Source organism: Sus scrofa, chromosome 6, assembly GCF_054392235.1.
Source record: "Sus scrofa isolate SSC_HxYL_T2T_F1_AM1 chromosome 6, Sscrofa_HxYL_maternal_Yorkshire_Landrace_v2.0, whole genome shotgun sequence".
In the NCBI taxonomy this organism is placed as follows: domain Eukaryota; kingdom Metazoa; phylum Chordata; class Mammalia; order Artiodactyla; family Suidae; genus Sus; species Sus scrofa.
In genome coordinates this window covers 104,737,072-104,756,786 of record NC_139388.1, presented here as the reverse complement: position 1 = coordinate 104,756,786, position 19,715 = coordinate 104,737,072, and the positions used below count along the sequence as shown (strand labels likewise).

Here is a 19,715-nt window from a genome sequence, read left to right as displayed (position 1 = left end):
GCCTTATCCACTTCTGCCAATTTCGGTTTCTGTTGCCTCTTGCTCATAGGTTTGCCAACCTGAAATGTTAGGATTTTTGACCATGAAGCTTTATCTGAAGAAACTGAGTGATTCTTCTGAAAGCTGAGTTGAAGGTGGGAAGGAAATTCTTCCAGAGCAGATGTGCCTTTGCTTTCACTGGTTCCTGGGTGCCTTTCCTGCCAGGGCCGGCTTTCTGCTCAAGTTCAGGATCAAAGTTTGGAGCTGTGAATGTGATGACACTTGCTTGAGGACTGGCTTGTCACTATCAACTCCAGGGGGTAATTTCCTCTCTCTCCCCTGCCCAAGTCTTTAACATTGGAGGGTCTTCTAGGGATCCCCTGGGGAGAGGGGTGTGGACTTATTTCCATCTCACCTTTACCTTGAGGGTTAGCGCCGTGGTTGAAAATAAGCACTTTTGAGGGGCAGGGGAGACATCTTACCTCGGGCTGATCCCAGGCTCTGTCTCCTTTTTCTCCTGCCCTAAAATGCTGTGGCTGGACATTTCGGCTCAGGGTCACGTTGGTTGGGCAAATATTTTGTTTGGAAAATACCTGCTTGGGTGATTCCTCTCTTTCTCTAAATCCCCACTTTCCAGGTCACTGTAGGATCTCTAACAATTAAAAAAAAATAGTACCCAGAATTTGTACCTGTTTTATGTGGAATCAATTGGGTTTGGCCATTGTGCTAGAGACTGGAATTCGGACTTTATGAAACTGTCAGCTTATATCTCTAGCGTTCAAGTAACTTCATGTATGTGTAACATAAAGGTTTCTTTTTGGCTGCCCCCACTGCCTGCAGAAACTCCCAGGTCAGGGATCAAACCCGAGCCACAGCAGTGACAATGCTGAATCCTTAACTCTAGGCCACCAGGGAATTTCTAACACATAGTTTTAACATGAGTGTTTGGGATAACACTTCAAAAACTAAGATTTGACAGAATGTCTATTGTCTTTGTGCTGATTACAACAATAGTATATGCTCACTCCAGACACTACATGAAATAGAAAAGTATTCATAAGGAAGTTAATCTCACCTCTGATCCCATCCCAGAAGTAGTCACTATTCGTATTTTGTTAGACCTACTTTTATCCAGTTTGGAAATGGAGTTCTATTTTTAAATAGTTGAAAACACATTGTTTTAAAGAGATTTATTTAACTGGAAGATGACCGTTCTTTCTTGAGATGTAAGTCACAGGATAGCTTTATTTGTCTCCCTTTCTATTCTGAGGTCACAGCAGATCAGTTAACTACTTGTAAGATATAACACATTCCTTAGTGTAATCTAGCCTGGTGGATCTAATCAAAAGAATCCACACGGGGGGAGGGGGAGGGAGTGGCATGGACAAGAGTTTGGGGTTGGTAGTTGCAAACTGTTACATTTAGAATGGATAAGCAGGTGTTCACTTTGTAGCTCAGCGAGTTACAAGCCCAACTAGAGTCCATGAGGATGTAGGTTCGATCCCTGGCCTCGCTCAGTGGGTTAAGGAACTGGCTTTGCCGTGAGCTGTGGTATAGGTTGCAAACACGGCTTGGATCTGGCGTTGCTGTGGCTGTGGTGTAAGCTGGGAGCTGCAGCTCCAATCCGAACCCTAGACTGGGAAGTTCCATATGCTGCAGGTGCGGCCAAAAAAAAAAAAAAAAAAAAAAAAAAAAAAAAAAAGATAAGCAATGAAGTCCACCTTTATAGCGCAGGGAACTATATCCAGTCTCTTGGGATAGAACATGATGGAAGATAACATGAAAAAAAGAATTGTATATATATGCATGGCTGGGTCACTAGGCTGTACAGTAGAAATTGTCATAACACTGTAAGTCAACTATACTCTAATTATAAAAAAATGCAAGCATAAAAAAAAGAATCCATTCTGAAAACCCCCAGGGAGTAGTAATTGAGGCAGCAGTGCCCCTCAGAAGGGGTGTAAAGTGTCCAGTTGTAAAGGACCAAGGCAGAAGTGACATGGCCATTATTTAAAGGCTGCTGTGGGCTGTGTTTGAGCTCCATGGACCAGAGAGGGGATATGGCCGAATGAGGACTGGGATTGAGGCTTATTTGTATTGTACAAATCAAAATGCTTCCATATAATTATCTAATTACAGCAACAGAAGTTTCCCATTAGCTTGGCCCTCATGGGCGTGTCTCTGCCTGTGCCCAACTCAGCTTCCTGGGTAGATAGGGCCTTTTTATCCAAGATGTTAAAATCTCTGAAAAGTGACCAAGATCTCCCATTGAGCCAAAATACTTTGGTCTGTCACCATGCTCTCCTCCCCACTGAAGCCTGAAGAGAGCCTCCGTGAGTGAACACAGACCGGATTTCCCGGTGTGGGAGGTGTAAGAGTGCGGAATGTGGAAGAGATTCCAACGAAAGAACCTAAGGCCACAGATGTCAGCACGGCAGGAAACCCCAGCTCCTCACAGGAGACCCCAGGAGAACAGAAGACGGAGTGTCACTTTTTGACTCATGTGGAAGTCCTAGATGGGTGTCCAGACCCTTTGACTGTAGATTCAGACAAAGGATAACAGCCATTACTCTTCATTGAGGATAAAGGATAATCCTTTCTTCAGAGTCGGTCGAATCTCCTTCCATGGCCAAAAGCACGGGCTCTGATGTCATGAATATCAGAGTCCAAGTGCTAAGCCAGTGACTTCCTGGCTGCGTGAAATCACAGAAAATACCATCTCATCTATAACACGGTGCTGATAATCCCGCTCTTTGCAGGGGTGGCAGGATTGGAAATGATCTCTCTAAAGCACCTGGGACCAGGTAAACAGCAGTGATGTCACCTGACCGTGTGAGTCCATGTGTCCTGGAGTCAGACTTTGATCATCCTTGCTTTCTAAAATAACTAGCACATACGAGTTGTTCTGCGAATCATCATCAAGTGAGTGGACAACATACCTATGTACAGAAGGAGCCAGTCTCGGAAGACAGAGGCGACAGGTGCATTGATATCCTACCAAGAAGCTTTCGGTGGAACCAGCTCATGGATGACTTCTGACTGAGGTGTTCCGACTGCTCCAAGGATCAGAGTCATCTGCCTGCTGTCTGCTGTGGCCTTGGGCATCTGGACCTGGGGATGGCCGCCTTTTCCCCATGCTTTTTGCTTGAGTCCTGACTCTGTCCACGAGACTGACCAGACGTCCATCCACCAGTTTTTGATGTGCCCCACCTCCCTCTGCCTCCCTCCCTCAACCTGTCCACCCGCTCCACTCCCACAGCCGGGATTTCCCACCTGCACTTGAACCTGGCAGGAAATAGGAACCGGATGGAGGCAGAAAAGAAGAAACCCGTTTGCAGGTGTAGGCTGAAGAGGACATGGAAAGTTGAGCCCTGCTGTGAAAAGAGATCAAATAGTTTTCCTAGGCCAATTTAATAAATTACAGCCATGAGTCAGTAGGGTGATGTCAGATAAATGAAATACTTAACATGATGCAATAATCCCTCCAGAAATGTTGGAATGTTCGCATTTGTTAATTCAAAGCACTCCTTGGTGAGATGGCTGTGTGGGTGAACATTCTGGAAGGCTGCTCCCTAAATCATGGGGTCTCCCTGAGGCAGGGGAGGGAGGTCCCTCTTCCCTCATCCTCTCAGGAAACTTGGCATATGCTTTCTTTTAATTAGCAAACCATGGGTTTAAGGTCACCTAGACAATTGCTCTCTCTCGCTCCCTCATGGGCAGAACTTGCATGGGTCTCCTGCAAGCTCCCTCCACAGGTGGAGGATGCTGTAACGGGACCCTCTCTCATCTCCCACCTTGTGGTTTGGCTGTGAATGGAGGAAACAGACAATAGACATCCTCCAGCCCGGTGGTTGGTTTGCTTGTTCACAAAACCAGGATCAGCTGAGGCTTTGCCAACCTTCAGCTTTCTCTTGAACAGCACCAAAGAAAAAAATCAAGAGAAGCAAAAAGAGAAAGAAGACTTTATTTAGAATTCCCAGGCTCACCATAAATAGAGTTGTTTTTTTCAAGACCAAACTGCTTAGATAATCAGCTCATGGCACCATTATTAATTTATATATTAGGTGGTTGGTGTCCATTTCTGGATGGTTTTCGTGTGATGATCAAACAGTCCTACCTCTAAGAGAGACAAAAACCATTGAATTGTCCCTGCATCCCAGCGGCCCCCTTCACTGGCTGGTAAGTCCTTCCAGAGCATCAGGGCAAAGTCACCAGGGCGGCACTGGCTGCATGTGGCATGGGCGGGTCTTTACTCCACCCACCTGCCAATCACTTTGTGATTCCTCTGCTCCGCCCTCACCAGCCCTGCTCTGAACTCACCACCTGTGCCTCCCACTTGCAAAGAAAAGCTGGAAACCAAATGGGAGGCCAGGGAAATGACTCTTGGCACAAATAATTCATTGATGCATTCTTTCAAACCCGGGGTGAATTTTGGGGTTTTTGGTCAGTGCATTCAGGCTATGAAAATTATTCAGTTAGGAGTTCCTGCTATGGCACAATGGGATCAGAAGCATCTCTGGAGTGCGGGCACTCAGGTTCCATCCCCAGCTGGGCACAGGGGGTTAAGGACCTGCAGCTGCAGCACAGGTTACAACTGCAGCTCATATCTGCTCCCTGGCCCGGGAACTCCATACGCTGTGGGGCAGCCAAAAACGGAAAAAAAAAAAATTTATCTAATTAACCCGACCCAGATAGCACATTCCTCCCTGTGTGGTGGCTCCCGAGCATCATCTGTGGCATCAGGGGTTGATGGAAATAGACGATGCCAATTATACAGTTTGGGGCAGCGGCCAAACATCTATCAAAAGCTGGAAAATAACCAGCTCTGTGATTTGCCAGCAAAGCAGGGTTTTGTCACAGCCTCCAGAGGCCAAAGGCTACCATTTCACTGGCTGCATCACTGAAATGTTTCGATTTAGACAAGGAACGGGCGAGAACCATATTCCCTTACTTTGCAGAAGTACCTACAACAGCTGTTTTAAGATGCTCTTCTAGAATGGCAGAGAATGGCAAGCTTCCCTTGTCTCTTGGCCTTTGAAACCTCAAGACGGGCTGGGTTTGGGAGACTGAAAAATGAGCACATATGTGCCTGGCAATTCCCTTGACACTTGACTTTTTGTTTATGTGAGTGTGGCAATGGCGAGGGTTGTTTCAAGATCTCCAGACAAAATAGGAGAACGCTGATATATATACACAAGATCTGAAACAGCTTTGCTTCCGATGCCCAGTTCGTCCCTGATTCAAGCAGCCAGGACACTAACGCTCCCCAGGAGTGAGGGGCAGTGCTTCTGGCCCTGGGGAACAGTGTTACTCCTGGCTCATCACACTTACCTCTTGCTTCCCTCCCGCTTGGCGCTTCCCTGTAGCTTTGAGTCTCTTCCCAGAGACTTTATTCTCTCTTCTCCATTCTTTCAGTGGTTTCCTTTTTGCATTTGGTCTCTTCTCAACCACCTCTCACAAATAAATGGAAAACAACCAAGGAAAATTCCAGTAGGAAAAATGAGACATGTGCTGTTTCTACCTAGCAACACACTCCTGGGACGTGGCAGAGAAAGGTCAGGAAACACCTTTCGTCTCTCTGGGTTCACAAGGAAAGAGCACTGCATTTTGGAGAGGACCACGTGTGCTCCCAGGTTTAGGACCAGCTGGGCCCTTCTTTCCAGCAGCTGGCCTGTGGAGGCGAGGCTGAGAAGCAGGAGGGGACGGGGGCACCCTTGCTTTGAGGCTAATTGGAAAGAGCCATCCCCAGATCCACCCGTCCCCTGACACCCCAAAGTCCTTTGTGACCAGAGTCACGCACAAAGGCCAGCAGAGCCCTACTGCTCAGAGGTCTCAGAAACAGACCAATGGAGAGGAAGACAAAGCTGAGAGACTCCCTCAGAAGGGAGAAAAGAGCAGATGACATGTGAAAACCTGGACGAAGCTGGATTTGACAGGAAAGGAAGGAAGTGCTGCAGGGGGGTCAAAGAGCATGACCTTCAGGGTTACAAACATGGACGTGAAGCTCAGCCCCAGCAGGCACTGCGACTACGGACTTGGACAAATCTTTTGTCTGCAAACCAGAGGTAATCATCATCCGCTCATGTGGCTAAGATGCGGGAGAACCAGCATGCGTGTGTGAGAAACTGACATGACATGGGGTATAGATGAGCCCTTGCTGTGGTTAAAAGAGGGGAGAGAGACAGAGACGGGACATGCGGGGGAAGTCAGGGCTCTTCTCCAGAAACGGGACCGAACAGGTGCACAGAAGGAATAATATCAAAGATGCAGTGGAGGAGGGGAGAAGCATGTTCCCAAACCTGAAAGGAGAAAAAGACCTGAGAGTGCGGTTAGGACAAGATGGCCAAGGGGAGGCATCAGTGACAAGAGGTGTCATCATAATATTTTTGAAAAAAATCCGATAAACATTCAGGCAGAAAAAAAACAGGTTACCTACAGAAGTTCAGAAATGAAGGCGGCCTCAGTGAATCATTAAATATCGGAATCTATGGATGGAACCCTTACCATTGTGAAAAAGGGCAATTGTACCATCACATACCTGCCCAGCTGAGTTTTTTTTCTCATGGAGAAAATAGATATTCCTGAATAGGCAAAGGTCAAGACATTAATGTACCATTCTGGCAAAAATTGCTTTAGCTCTCCTCTAGCCAATCAAGAAAGGAACTAATGAAAGGATAATTGCAATAGTTTCTTGGGATAGACTAAAAGAAGATACTATGAGCAAAAGAATGTATATATGACTGAGCCACTAGGCTGTGCAGCAGAAATTGACTCAGCACTGTAAATCAACTGCACCCTAGTAAAAAATAAATTTGATTTAAAAAAAAGGAAAAAAAGACTAATGGTGAACAATGAAACCTTCTCAGTAGAGCATAAACCTACACATTTGATATAAATTTAGTTTGAAAATGGCTGAAAATTTCAAATTTAAAAGAGAGGGATATTGGGGAGAAAAGCCATTATTTAATAAGCTCAAACTTGTCACACCCCAGATTTTATTCATAAAGTCTGGAATACGGGGTGGGTGTTGTATTAAAGCAGTATGAACTCTGGGGACCATGAAGGCTCCCATATTGTGCTTTTACTCCAGTAATTAGGAAAATATATGTGAAATAATATGTTTATAACTTAAGAAATCTCTTGTTAGGTTTAAACTAGGATGACTTGCAAATCTTTGCAAAGGACAGGAAGAACGTCATGCATTAACAGAAAATTTAAAACACAAACCTTAACACAGAGCCACGAAAAACAGTCAGTTTTGAAGGCCAAGGGAAAATATGCAGAACTGAATCTGTATATTCAGTACTACGTAAATTGTAATATGTGCACATACACACACGTGGGCAGATACTAGAGTAACAACTGAGAAGAAGTGGGCCAAGATATGTTAGTTACGCTAAGAACATGTGTTGCTATTATATTTAGAGGAAACACTGTATCAGCAACAACAGCAAAAGAAGAAGGTGGGGCCAGATGTGTGGATATGTACACAGGACATCATGGGGCCAAACCCCTGGGCAACCTGAGGGAGCTGATGGGCGTGGCATCTTCCCCACGGCTACTCTGGCAGACCCTCTGCCAAGCCCACCTCTGCTCCCGGCCCCTCCTCTCTTCATCAGGGATAATTTTCATTGTAGTAGGCACATAGTTTGGTAGGCGGTGACTGCGTTGGGAAGATATAGATGACTGAGGAAATGCTTTATTTCTATAAATGTATCAGACATGGCAGTTCAATTAGAGCACCTACTTAATTTCAGTAACCATTTTGCATCAACAAGAAACATCCGGGTTTACTTAAAATGGAAAAAAAATATAAGCCAATATTAAAAAAATGTATATTGACATATATTTGTCCCACCATCATTCTGGATCAATATATAATTACTGAAGGCTTACGCTGTGCTTCCGAGTGACTGAGGTTTCAGAGGAGAATAAGTCTTTCTCCTCGTGGATGTTACCTTCTCCGGGGAGAGACAGGAAAGCAACAAGGAAGGAAATGCATGACGGCGGAGTGTTCGTGGGTGTCCCATACCTTAGGTGGCTTTGTAACCGTCATATATTATTTCAGAGAGTGTTAACTGCTTTGCAGAAAAATTAATCCAGGTTAACGGTGTAGGTAGAAATGGGGGAGCCGAGGTTCTAGAAGGAGAGAGTTTTTGACGGAGGATTCAGAGACGGCCGTCCTATCCCCTCTTCCTCCCCCAGACTGTGAGCAGAGTCTGAGGAACGGTAGGCTAATAGGTCTGCTTAGCCAATGTTATCAATATCATAAAAATATCTATTATGACTGACACGCTTTAATAATTTTTCACGATTTACCTTAAGGAACATTTCTCTGGCCCAGAAAGCCTTCAATTACCACTGAAATGAAAATGTCATATCAGCATAGAAATTAATTTGACTTTTATAGGCTCCTATGGCAAATGATGTGTGAACATGCAGAAGAGGAATTCTGGTCCCTTGATTTCTCGGTTCACGGGGAATCACCAAATGTCACACTTAGCCACGTTAATGTGCGATTTCAGGAAATTGGGTGCCTGGAAAATAGACTTGACACTGAAATCTCACGGAACAAAACCCAACCATTGATGGTTCAGAAGCATGACTCTCACTTGACACTGCCCCCAGATCAGCAGATCATGAGGGATTATTTGGTCAACAGCACAGTGAGAGGGTGTGAATACAGGTGATCACGTGGGGAGTCTTCCTGGCGGTGGGACAGGGGAATAGGTCACACATCCACCACCAGCTGAGAAATAAGTCCCACAGGAAGTGAGAACAAAGGAGGAAAAAGTTGATGAGTGGAAACCTGGCAGAAAAAGCCCCATGAACGCACCCTTGTCAGGCATTTCCTTCCTTGTTGCTTTTATATCTCTCCCAGGAGAAGGGCAGGTCCACGGGGAAAGAGACATTTTTATTCTCTTCTGAAACCTCAGTGACTAGAAGCACAAAGTAAGCCTTTGATAATTTCACATATACGAAAAAAAAAAAGTATATACATGTATTACTTTTTAGGGCTGCAGTTGCAGCATATGGAAGTTCCGGGGGTCGATTCCGAGCTGTAGCTGCCAGCCTACACCACAGCCGCAGCAACGCAGGATCTGAGCTGCATCTGTGACATGCACCCCAGCTCAGGGCTGATAATTATATATTGATCCAGGAATAATGGTTGAACGAATTTATGTCAATATGCTTTTTTTTTTTTTCCAAATACTAGCATGCATGATACATTTGTAAAAAAGAAACATTTTCTCAGCCATCTACACCTTCCCAATGCATTCATCTCCTAGCTAATTATGTGTCTGCTGGGATGACACTCATCCTTATGAAGAGATGAGGGACCCAGAGCAGAAGTGAGCTTGGTGGAGGGTCTGCCAACGTAGCCCATGGTCAAGATGCCACACCCATCAGCTCCATCAGGATGACCAGGGGTTTGGCCCCCCCACGTGTTCCAAATACATGTCCACACATCTGGCCCCACCTTCTTCTTTGGTTGCTGTTGCTGTTACAGTGTTTTCTCTAAATATAAATGCAACATATTTTCTTATAGAAACCGACATATTTGGGCCCATTTCCCCTCCGTCTTTTTCTAACATCTCTCCCCGAGGTTATACAGATTGCTGACTTTGTGAGCAAGGTTGTCGTTCTCACGGCCCCTGGTCACTGTCCCAGGCTGCAAGGTGGAGGGGCTGAGCTGGCAGAAGAAGGAAGAGGTTTGTGCCCCACTTCTGACCATGCAAGTCTGAGGTCACCTGTCCTGATCATGAGTACTTTTTGTGTTTCCTTCTGCCCACCTGATGTGAGAGCCATTGTCAATCCCTTTTTTTTTCTTTTCTTTTTTTTTTTTTTTTGTCTTTATAGGGGCCATTCCCGCAGCATATGGAGGTTCCCAGGCCAGGGGTTGAATTGGAGCTGTTGTTGCCCGCCTACACCACAGCGACAGCAACGCTAGATCCAAGCCACATCTTCAACCTACACCACAGCTCACGGCAACACTGGATCCTCAACCCACTGAGCAAGGCCAGGGATCGAACCCGCGACCTCAGGGTTCCTAGTTGGATTCGTTTCCGATGCGCCATAAGAGGAACTTCAACCCCCTTTTTTTTAATGTCTATTTTGCCCGTGCTAGACCTCTCCCCACCCATACACCTCCCCCCACCCCACACGTACATGCACAAGCACACACAGGCATGTACCTCTCCAAACTTTTCTCAGTAAAGAACAATTTTAATTTAAAATTTTTGCTGTCTGGATTAACACATGTGAGTCTGTGTTTTCTTATTTTCTGTGATATTTGCATTTTAACCCTCACCTTGAATTTTTTTCTAAAGGAGCTCTACCTCTTATTTAGGGTTTTCAGAAACTGATCAGGAAAGGTGCTCTTCCCTGCCCCCACCATCCAGGGAGTGGGTTAACAAGTAATATTTATCATTATCATCATCAACACCACTCTAGAGTTTCAAAGCTCTTCTATAGGCACCATCCTCTCCAGGATCCTAAAATGGTATCTATTAGCTGTCAATCACTTCACCTACTCTTAAGGCTTGCAATGACTCTTGCAAAAAAAAAAAAAATCCAAAGAACACTCCTGTTTCTAACATCCTATGGTTCACGGAGGGTGGACTCCTGTAATCTTCTTATTCTCTCTAATCCACAGCCATAACTATGTGTTTCCATGCATTAACTACTTGTTTTCAGTTTCATAGGTCAAGAGTTTTGCCCAAAGGCTTGGCATGCTTCCAATCTCGAGTTGGACATCACTTCAAAGACCCAGACGCTGGAGAACATACTTCCTTTGCAGTCATTCTGGACCTGTGTTAAGTACACCTGCTCTGAGCTAGGCCAAACGTCTTATGGGAACTAAATGACTTAGTCATCACGATTGCGTGGCTTCCAACAAGAGTTAACATGGAATGTTTTGTCTCTGGGCATGCGCTCTGAAATAGCCACGACTTGTAGGTCTAACTATGGACAGCAGGTGGCGCTCTCGTCTTAGGATTCCAGCTTCCAAGTGTGGAAAATTTCAGGTGCATTTAAAATTTTATGCACTTTTTTTTTTTCCTCTGCCAAGCCAGAAATGTACTCCATTTTCTTTAATCAGGTTCATCTGCTTCCTACTGTGTTACTTCAATTGGGTAATAGTCAACCCAGCTTCTCCCCTGGCTCTGTTCTTTCCTCGAGCTGGATATGAGGTTTGAGATTTGCCAGAGTTGGGAGTTAGTGGTAAGTGCCCATCTGGCAGACGACGGAAGTGCTGTATATACACTCAGAACTGGATGTCATTCCTCATTGTTCCAAGTGGCTTCGTACAGACACTCCCTTTGCCCTGGACGGGAGTCTGCTGCTACCCAGCGTCCAGGAAGCCCAGAGTCTGGAGCACGTAAAGGGCCTCCCGGGAAAGCTGGGTGGGATTCTGTGGCAAGCAAGGGGGTTTCTGGGAACAATTTCCAGGGCCACCCAGCTGCCTCCCAGGAGGCAACTATGTTCACCCCCACTGGCAGTGACAGCCTTTGGTTAGCTACCCAGCTTTGGTGCCCACATTCATTCCTGCAATCACTCATTTAGCAAATACAAGGCGTCCTGTATCCCAAAGCGCTAGTTGCTCCTGCATCAGTCAGGGTCCAGCCAGGAGATGAAAACCACATCAGTTATTTTAAGAGAGAGAATTTAATCTAAGGAATTGTCAACTATGCATAAACTGTTAACTAGGTAACCAGAGACAAAAGAACAGCAAGGTATCCTTCTGGGGTGGTGGTAGAGGAGCAGTTGCCTACCCCTCCTGTGGCTTGGGCGTCTGTCCTGGAAGCTTAGGGCAGTCCAGGGTCTCAGCTCTAAGGTTTAGTTCAGTGGGTGGGGATCAGTGGAGGTCTCTGAGCCTATGTGATGAGAGTGACTCTGTGAGGGTCAGAAAAACCACAAACTGGATTTGGCAGCTGTTGTGGAGAGGATGTGCCACTGTGGATGAGGAAGCATAGCCGGGAGATGCTTAGAGGGGGCAAGCCGGGATAGCGTTCCGCTTCCTCCTCCTGGTCGCTAGTTTCCTCTAGCGCCCCCACTGGCGGGTGGGAGCACAGCAGTGATGTGCAGTCGGGGGCCAGGTTGAGTCACCAACCCTTCTCAGAACTTCATTTTCTCCACCTCCCTTATTGCTCCAAGGTGACATAAACTATCACTAAATGTAGCATAACTTATTTCCTCTCTTTTTCTTGAATGTTCAAATAAAATTTTCTCGCTCTTTTTACCTCCTTCTCCTCGCCCATCATTACCTCCTCCTGTTTTCTTAGCCTGGTTTTACTTTTCACAAAAATTAGATACAAGAGCAGATAAAGTGTGTCAGAATGTCATCGTGGGCCTTTTGTTAAATATAAATGGATGTGTTGAATTGAATTAATGCACTTTGAATCAGACATAGCAACTATGCTTTCAATAGCTTTCATTATGATAGTAACATCTGTTGTCAGATCTAATACATCTGATGCATATTGTTTGAATGTTAGAATGTTGACTTATGCATTTTTTTAAAAAAATCAAGCAAAACAGAGGTGGAAGGCTTTGGGGAAGTCTGGGTCCAAAGGAAATAAAATAGAATTGAATGGAGAATTATTTTGAAGACCACTGGTCATTGCTTTTCATCCAGGAAACTCAGATATCCAGGATGATAAAGATTAATGGACAAGCACAATCAAAACTGTACAGAGGCTGGAAGCTAGGAAGGGCAAGTTGTTGGTGAAGGAAGGGCACCAAACTAAAAATAGTGAGCAGGGAAGTTGGGCTGGGCATTATCTGATGGCACTATATTTCCTTCTGTGCTTTTTTCTCCTGTTTCACAGTCCAGAAATTCAGAAACTCCATTTCCCCTTCTTGCCAGGAGTGTTCTGCATACATTTACAATCCCATCAATGAGATGCACTTGATATTTGGAAAGTGGGACTGTGACAGGAGCCATATTTTTTTTCCTCTGGAAGCCATGGCTGTGGTCTCACCAGACCTGTTATCAGTAGCTTCAGCACTGGCATTTGCCTCAGCCTCCAAAGGGTTTATCTAGGGGGCCTGCAGCAATTCTCTGTAGGTTCCTGACTCAGGGCTGTAACAGTTCTTAACTCCTTTACAGCAAACTGGAAAGTTATGGTGCTGCCCCAATTTCCCCTCCATCAGGCTTCCAGTGATTTTCTAAGCAACTGATTTCCTCTATTCAGTCCCCTCCTGATTGACCTACTAGAGTGGTCTCTACTTTCCTGAGTAAACCTCAACTGATTCAGAGGTATGAGGGGAGCCCAGTCAAGAAGGCATATTCCAAGACAAAGCCAAGTTCTCTGATGAGTTTGTCTTATTTCACTATGTTTGCCAGTTGGACAAGTTTCAAGAAGCTCAAGAGATTATATTCTTTACAATTTCTTGATGACCAAACTTAGGTTTAGACAAATCTTGATAGATTCAGAAACCTTTTGTTCCTGGCTCAGTATTAAAATATCCTCCTGGTATCTTTACTGTGCAAAGGACAACTGAAGTGATGAAATGATTACCTTTTTTTTTTTTTTTTCTGGTATGAGCCAGACATTCCACATCAGAAGTTAGCAGAATGTGTCCTCCTTCCTGTGAAGAGCGTTAACTGAAAATCACTTTGCATGCAGTCAGTCTGACTCAAGTCCTTTATGAAATGTGAAATATAATATTCATCCCTGAAATGGAGATTCATGTCTTTCAAAGCTGTTCACCATCTCACTCAAGGTGTTAATACTCACGTGGGATGGATTGAGATGGCTCCATCAGTTCTGTCTTCCCAGGGGTTCTTGATTGGCAGGAAAAGAATTTAGTCCTTGGAACTTGAAATTACTTCCAACAGTTGTTGTCACAAATTGACTTTTTCTCTTTGCTCTATGTCCCACTATTTACTCTCTTTTCTAGGTTTTGATTTGTCTTAAATACATTGTATTATGAGTTTATAAATATAAAATAATTTTATAAATTAAATTAAATAAAGGCTTTATTATTATTTCTCATTCATGATTTCTTGAATAAATTATTTCCTTGAAAATACCGAAAAGTAGACTATCCAGTAGCACCACTGGCCAGAATAATAGTCTGGATGGAGGCTACATAGTCCATCTGGTCATGATATTTCTGAGCAAGGACCATGCTGACTCATGCAGACCAGATCTGCAAGGTTATGCTTCACTGGGGCGATGTATTCAGTATTGACAATGCTTAGTATTTGCTTTTTATAAGTGCTATCACACAGATGATCTTAAAGTTTGGTCACAATGATCCTGAGAGGTAGAAAGAACAAGCTGTTGCATGCCCCATTTGACCACATTGGAAAGAGACACACTTTTCATATAGCTTATGCCAAGACCAGAATTAGCACAGTCTTCCCTGATAATCCTTGGGACATTGAAAGGGTGAGACAGAAATAAAAACCTGAAACCTTCCAGAAAAATCAAAATGAAATGTGTCTTAGCTGTTCTAAAAGGTGAAGAATTTTATCCCATCACTTAAAGAGTTGAGAGTCTTTTTGACCATGAACTCTAGCCGAACGAACTTCCAAGCTCCTGATCAAGGACCACAACCACCAAGCTCCATCATAACCAGTAAGCACACCATGTGTGTTGATGGGCCAGCACAGGTGCCCCAAAATGTTCTCTATTTCCCTGAGTGTCTTGTCCTATCTCCTCGATGATATTGGAAGCATCTTGGACAGAAACCAAGGGCTAGAGAGCCACACTCAACCTCTGTGGCTATCCTCCCATGAGGCTGACCAGAGCACCTGGTGACCACTTCTTTCCCTGGCAGAGCCACAACCACCACCACCACCCTCTTTTCCAGGGGCTGTTCTTCAGCCCAACACATTGGTGAATAAATTACGTGATTGTCTACTCATGGGGTTGGGAAGACAGTGGGAGAAATGGCCTCAGGGTAAGCAAGATGCAGCAATGCAAATAATGTCATCATTCTTTCTCTCCTTCTCTCTCTCTCTCTCTCTCTCTCTCTACAGTTTGTCTTTGGTGATTCTGTAGGTTGACCTGTTCTTTCCCTTCCAAACAATTTCTATCCTCTTGGCATGGGGCCCTGCAAAAACCAGGCTTACGTCATGTCAATGTGGCAATCTCAGAGGAGAGGAGAACCTCCTTTCTGCCGAAGTTTTCCCACTGGCCTTGTCTGGGTGAGCAATGGGCTCATTGTTGTGACCAGCCATTGGGAAGGGGCTGGTGCTATGGGGGCCCAGGCAGCCTCTCAAGAACCAGGATTGGTAGCCCCACCAGAAACAAGAGCTGAGGACAAGCAACCCTCCAAAGGAAGACACCTTCCATGCAGGTCTATGATGGGGAGTCCTCTGAAGAGCCAACACATCCTTTGTGCAATAAATTCCTCCTTCTATAGATCAAGAAAACACTGAGGATGGATATTTGCCCCCAGATCCATGCATCTCTGCACCAGTGCCCATGGGGAAGTTCACCTGGAGTGAGCAGTGGAATTCCGTGGAGTTCAGCTCAGAAGTCATTCTTTCTGGCAGAAGGATGCAGGGAGGTGCCCTCGCTGGCCATTTCAGGCATTGGCATTATGTCTGGCTCAAGCCAACATTATCTGTCATTCCGTTGCTGGAACATCTGACACACCTTTTCACGCTGAGAGCTAATTGCCCTATTTTCAAACCTGGAACTGTCCCTCTTGTGATATTTTTCCAATCGCAGTGATATATTTGTCTAGCCAGCAAGCACTGCCAAAGCCAGAATGATTCTGGAGAGCAGTCAGGGTTGGGAGCAGAGGAATTATTCAGCCACACAGTAAACAGAGGGAAAGTCTCTCTGAATCAAAAGTTCCCAACCATGAGCATCTTTTCCTGAACCACACATATATGATATGAGAAATGGTTTGCTATCCACTTTTAATCCTCATGAAATGAATACACTCCATCATGGAAGTTGTCCAGAAACTGCTTACTTCAAATAATACAATGAATACATTACAAAAGTAATTAAATGAGAAGCCAAGTGAAACGGAACAGCATCCTATACCAACATTTCTGCATAACTGGATATAAAAACAAAACAAGCCACAGGGTATACCCAAGAGATAGAGAAATAAAAACCAAGACAATAGATGTGTAAAAGTAAATTAGACGCATTGTAGGACAGTGAGCCGGACCCCATATTTATAATACTCCTCAACAAGTTATTTCAATCACCTAGGGAAGAGGCTACAATAGGTGCTCATTTTAGCCTGTACTTTGATTTATCACCCTGTTTCTAATAGTTACTGATCCACTTGCTATGTATAAGGCGTTCTGGCAACAAGTATAGGAAATACCAAAAAAAAAAAAAAAAAAAAAAAAAAAGAGGTGTAAAACATTGATCTTGTCTTCCAGGAGGTAAGAGTCTAGTTGAGGAGTTAAGTTCTATCCAGTGTGCACAAAACTCTAAAATTAGATGAGGGGGGTTCTGTGCCCTCTAAGTAGCATCTATGCAGTCTTCCTCTGGAATTGAGAAGAGAGGAATGAAGGCAAAGCTTTGGGGAGGTGCCCTGTGGCCTTGGCCTGGACATGTGGACGAGGATGGTGCGAGCAGAGATGCTGGGTGGAGGCCAGGAAAGGGTGTGCTGGGGAAAAGCCCATGCTCAATGGGGTGCGGAAGGAGTGGGGTAAGAGGGGAGCAGAGATGCCTGGAGGAAAGCCAGGAAGGGGAGGTGGTAATGAACCTGAGCAAGTCTTCAGCATGAGGATGAAGCTTCCAGACTGACTGTACAGGCAGGAAGAGGCTGCTAGAATTTTTTGAGATGGGGTGTGCTGTGGAAAATTATTCCTGGTCCTAAAGAAGGACCTTGACATTGGGGAGGGAGGAAACAGGGGAGCATGGGAAGTGGCGAGTCAGCTGTTAGCGCTGGGTGTTGAATCCCTTTTCTAGGCAGCCGTGACAGAGTATCACAGACTGAGGGGCTTAGGCAACAGACATGGGTGTTCATAGCTCTGGAGGTTGGAAGTCCGAGGTCAAGGTGTCGGCAGAGCTGGTTTCCTCTGAGGCATCTCTTCGTGACCGGTGGGTGGTTGTTTCCTCCCTCTGTCTTCACGTGGTCTTTCTTCATGTGTGGGTATCTTAATCGCCTCGTCCTATAAAGATACCAGTCATATTAGATTAGGCCCCACCTTAATGATGTCATTTTACCTTAATCACCCTTTTAGAAGCCCTGTCTCCAAACACAGTCACGTTGTGAAGGTTAGGCCTTGAATCTATGAATTTTGGGGCTAGGGGGCACAGTTCGGTCAGTAACAGGGACAACAAGGACTTGAAGAAGAATGGTTTCCTTGGATGTGGAGAAGAAATAAACCTAGGGCTGTTGTGAAGGCAGAACTAGCAGTACTCGGTGAAGGGCTGGATATGTGGGGGAGGGAGACGAGGCCAGAGGAGACTGCGTTTTCTAAAAGGGAAGGGATGGAGGGGAGGGAGAGAAGGGATAAACATGGTGACCACAGATAAAAGTTATATTTTTTGCTGCCCCCACCCCCAGTCCCACCCATTTTTGGCCGCCCTGTGGCATATGCAGTTCCCGCCCCAGGGATCCGAGCCAAGCCCTAGCTTCGACCTATGCTGTGAAGCTGGGTCAACAAGCTGGGAATCCTTTAACCCACTGTGCCAGGGCAGGGATCAAGCCTGCGTCCTGGCGCTGCAGAGATGCCACCAACCCCCTTGTACCATAGCGGGAACTCCACAAGTTTTATCTTTGTATAGAGGATGGTTTAACACAGAAGAATGACAAACTGAGCAGAGACGGGAAGCAAAGAAACCAAAGACGGTCTCAGGATGGAAAGAGGAGGGATAAACACAGGGCACTGAATTCATTCTAGACGTGGGAGGGGTCATCTTTTCCTTTTAGTTAAGACAAGACAAAATTTAGAGAGTATAGATGATTATGAAGACACGTTACAATGCACAAGGTGGAAAACAAGGGAACTCCCACCCAGTGACTTCAGTTTTCTTGGTGAAGCTCAAGGCAAGATATAGCGGCCACATCTAGATTGTTAATGAACTCAAGCTTTATGCTTGCGAGTTGGGAAAGGTGTTGGGGTCATCCCTCCACTGCAAGACCTTGAACTCTCCCTTCCCAGTTTGCTGCTTTTCTGGAACAGGAAGGCTGCTTTCCTGAGCACACCTGAGATACATATATGAAAACCTCTTGCAATCTGAAAGTCCTCTGAAGTCACTGGCTCTTTATCATTATTGTGTTAATTATGTGACTGGGAAGATGATGCACAAAGCAGACGCTTCAGGACCATCCTGGATCCAAAGGGATCTCAACCTTCAGATGTCCTGGGGCCCCCTACTCATACCAGGTTGAGCTGAAATAAACCTATTCTTCCACATGGGGGGCAGGCCCCACCCCTGCTCTTCCCAAGATTTTCTCACCTTCGACCATTGGACATTGAACCTGGCACAGTCATAACATGAGTTATTGAAGCATCTCCGCACAGTGTCCAAAAAAATTTAGTGCCCACCCAGTGAGAGTTAACATGAAACTAGCTGCCAGCACTTCATAAATTACTTCCGTTTCTTGCATTTTTTATATCAGGATGTCATATTCCTTTCTAATCTAATATATCACTTCAGGACACAATGTCACTCTCCGATTTTTGAAATATTTTAGACAAGATCTTCACTTCTTTGATACATATCAATGACTCTTATTATTCAAAAATTGCCACTCTTACACTTGGATTGATGAACAGGTTGGTTTCCAAAAGTTTGTCTGAAGTCAACTGTTTTTCCTAAGAAGAAAATCTATTATGAAGATGATACACGTTGGTTAGGTTTCTAGGTCAACGTACAAAAAACTACATGACCCTGAAAGAGAATGGACACCACAGCCTTACATCATTCTGTCCAAGCTACAGGAAAGTGTTTTACCTACCAGCGTCCTCAGAACCAGAGAGAATGTGTGTTCTCAGAAACCAAATTGGGTCAGGCGTCATTTCTAACAGTTTCTCTGAGATGGGATGTGTTCATTGACTTCAGCCAATCAGGAGTGATGTAAGACCTCCCCTTAGCTTCTGGACTGACAGGTGGAAGGACCAATCAACAGCTGAATACTGGAGGAACCAGGAAGGGAGTCTGGGCGCTGGACAATCGGGTATAGCATCCCAGTTCACCACACATGTGCTACAGGAAGAAGCGTTTTCTCTTCTTTTCTTGTGCAATTGCCAGCTTGAAGACCTCCACCTCCACCTTCTCTCCTTCAATTCCTACTGTCCGCACACCCAGGCTTTCAAGGAGGCCAGAGTCATCCACATCCAAACTCTTATTTTGAAGACTGGTTCAGTTTTCCCCGGGTTTTCATGTCAACCACTCCCCTTTCGCACGCCCTCCCCACCCCACACTGGTGTTGCTGACTAGTAAGACTGAGGTTGATAACTCCCTGGCTCCCATATTTGTGTTTTTAAAGTCGAGGATTATTTCTACCCCCAACATCCCAATGAATCACAGGTAGGTGAAATTTCAGGCTGCATAAACATAGTGGAATAATAAAAAGAGGAGGAGGAGTTCCCGTCGTGGCGCAGTGGTTAACGAATCCGACTAGGAGCCATGAGGTTGCGGGTTCGGTCCCTGCCCTTGCTCAGTGGGTTAACGATCCGGCGTTGCCGTGAGCTGTGGTGTAGGTTGCAGACGTGGCTCGGATCCCACGTTGCTGTGGCTCTGGCGTAGGCCGGTGGCTACAGCTCCGATTGGACCCCTAGCCTGGGAACCTCCATA

General features: G+C 45.2%; 1 long non-coding RNA gene across 1 annotated transcript; it reads right to left on the bottom strand.

Annotated features, from left to right (window-relative positions):
* Nucleotides 1–15,845: 15,845 nt before the first annotated feature.
* Nucleotides 15,846–18,992, bottom strand: LOC146402724 (uncharacterized). Its single transcript, XR_014808645.1, has 2 exons — nucleotides 18,877–18,992; nucleotides 15,846–17,080 (listed from the first exon to the last, which is right to left on the bottom strand). It is a non-coding gene; the product is annotated as an uncharacterized LOC146402724 (long non-coding RNA).
* Nucleotides 18,993–19,715: the final 723 nt, after the last annotated feature.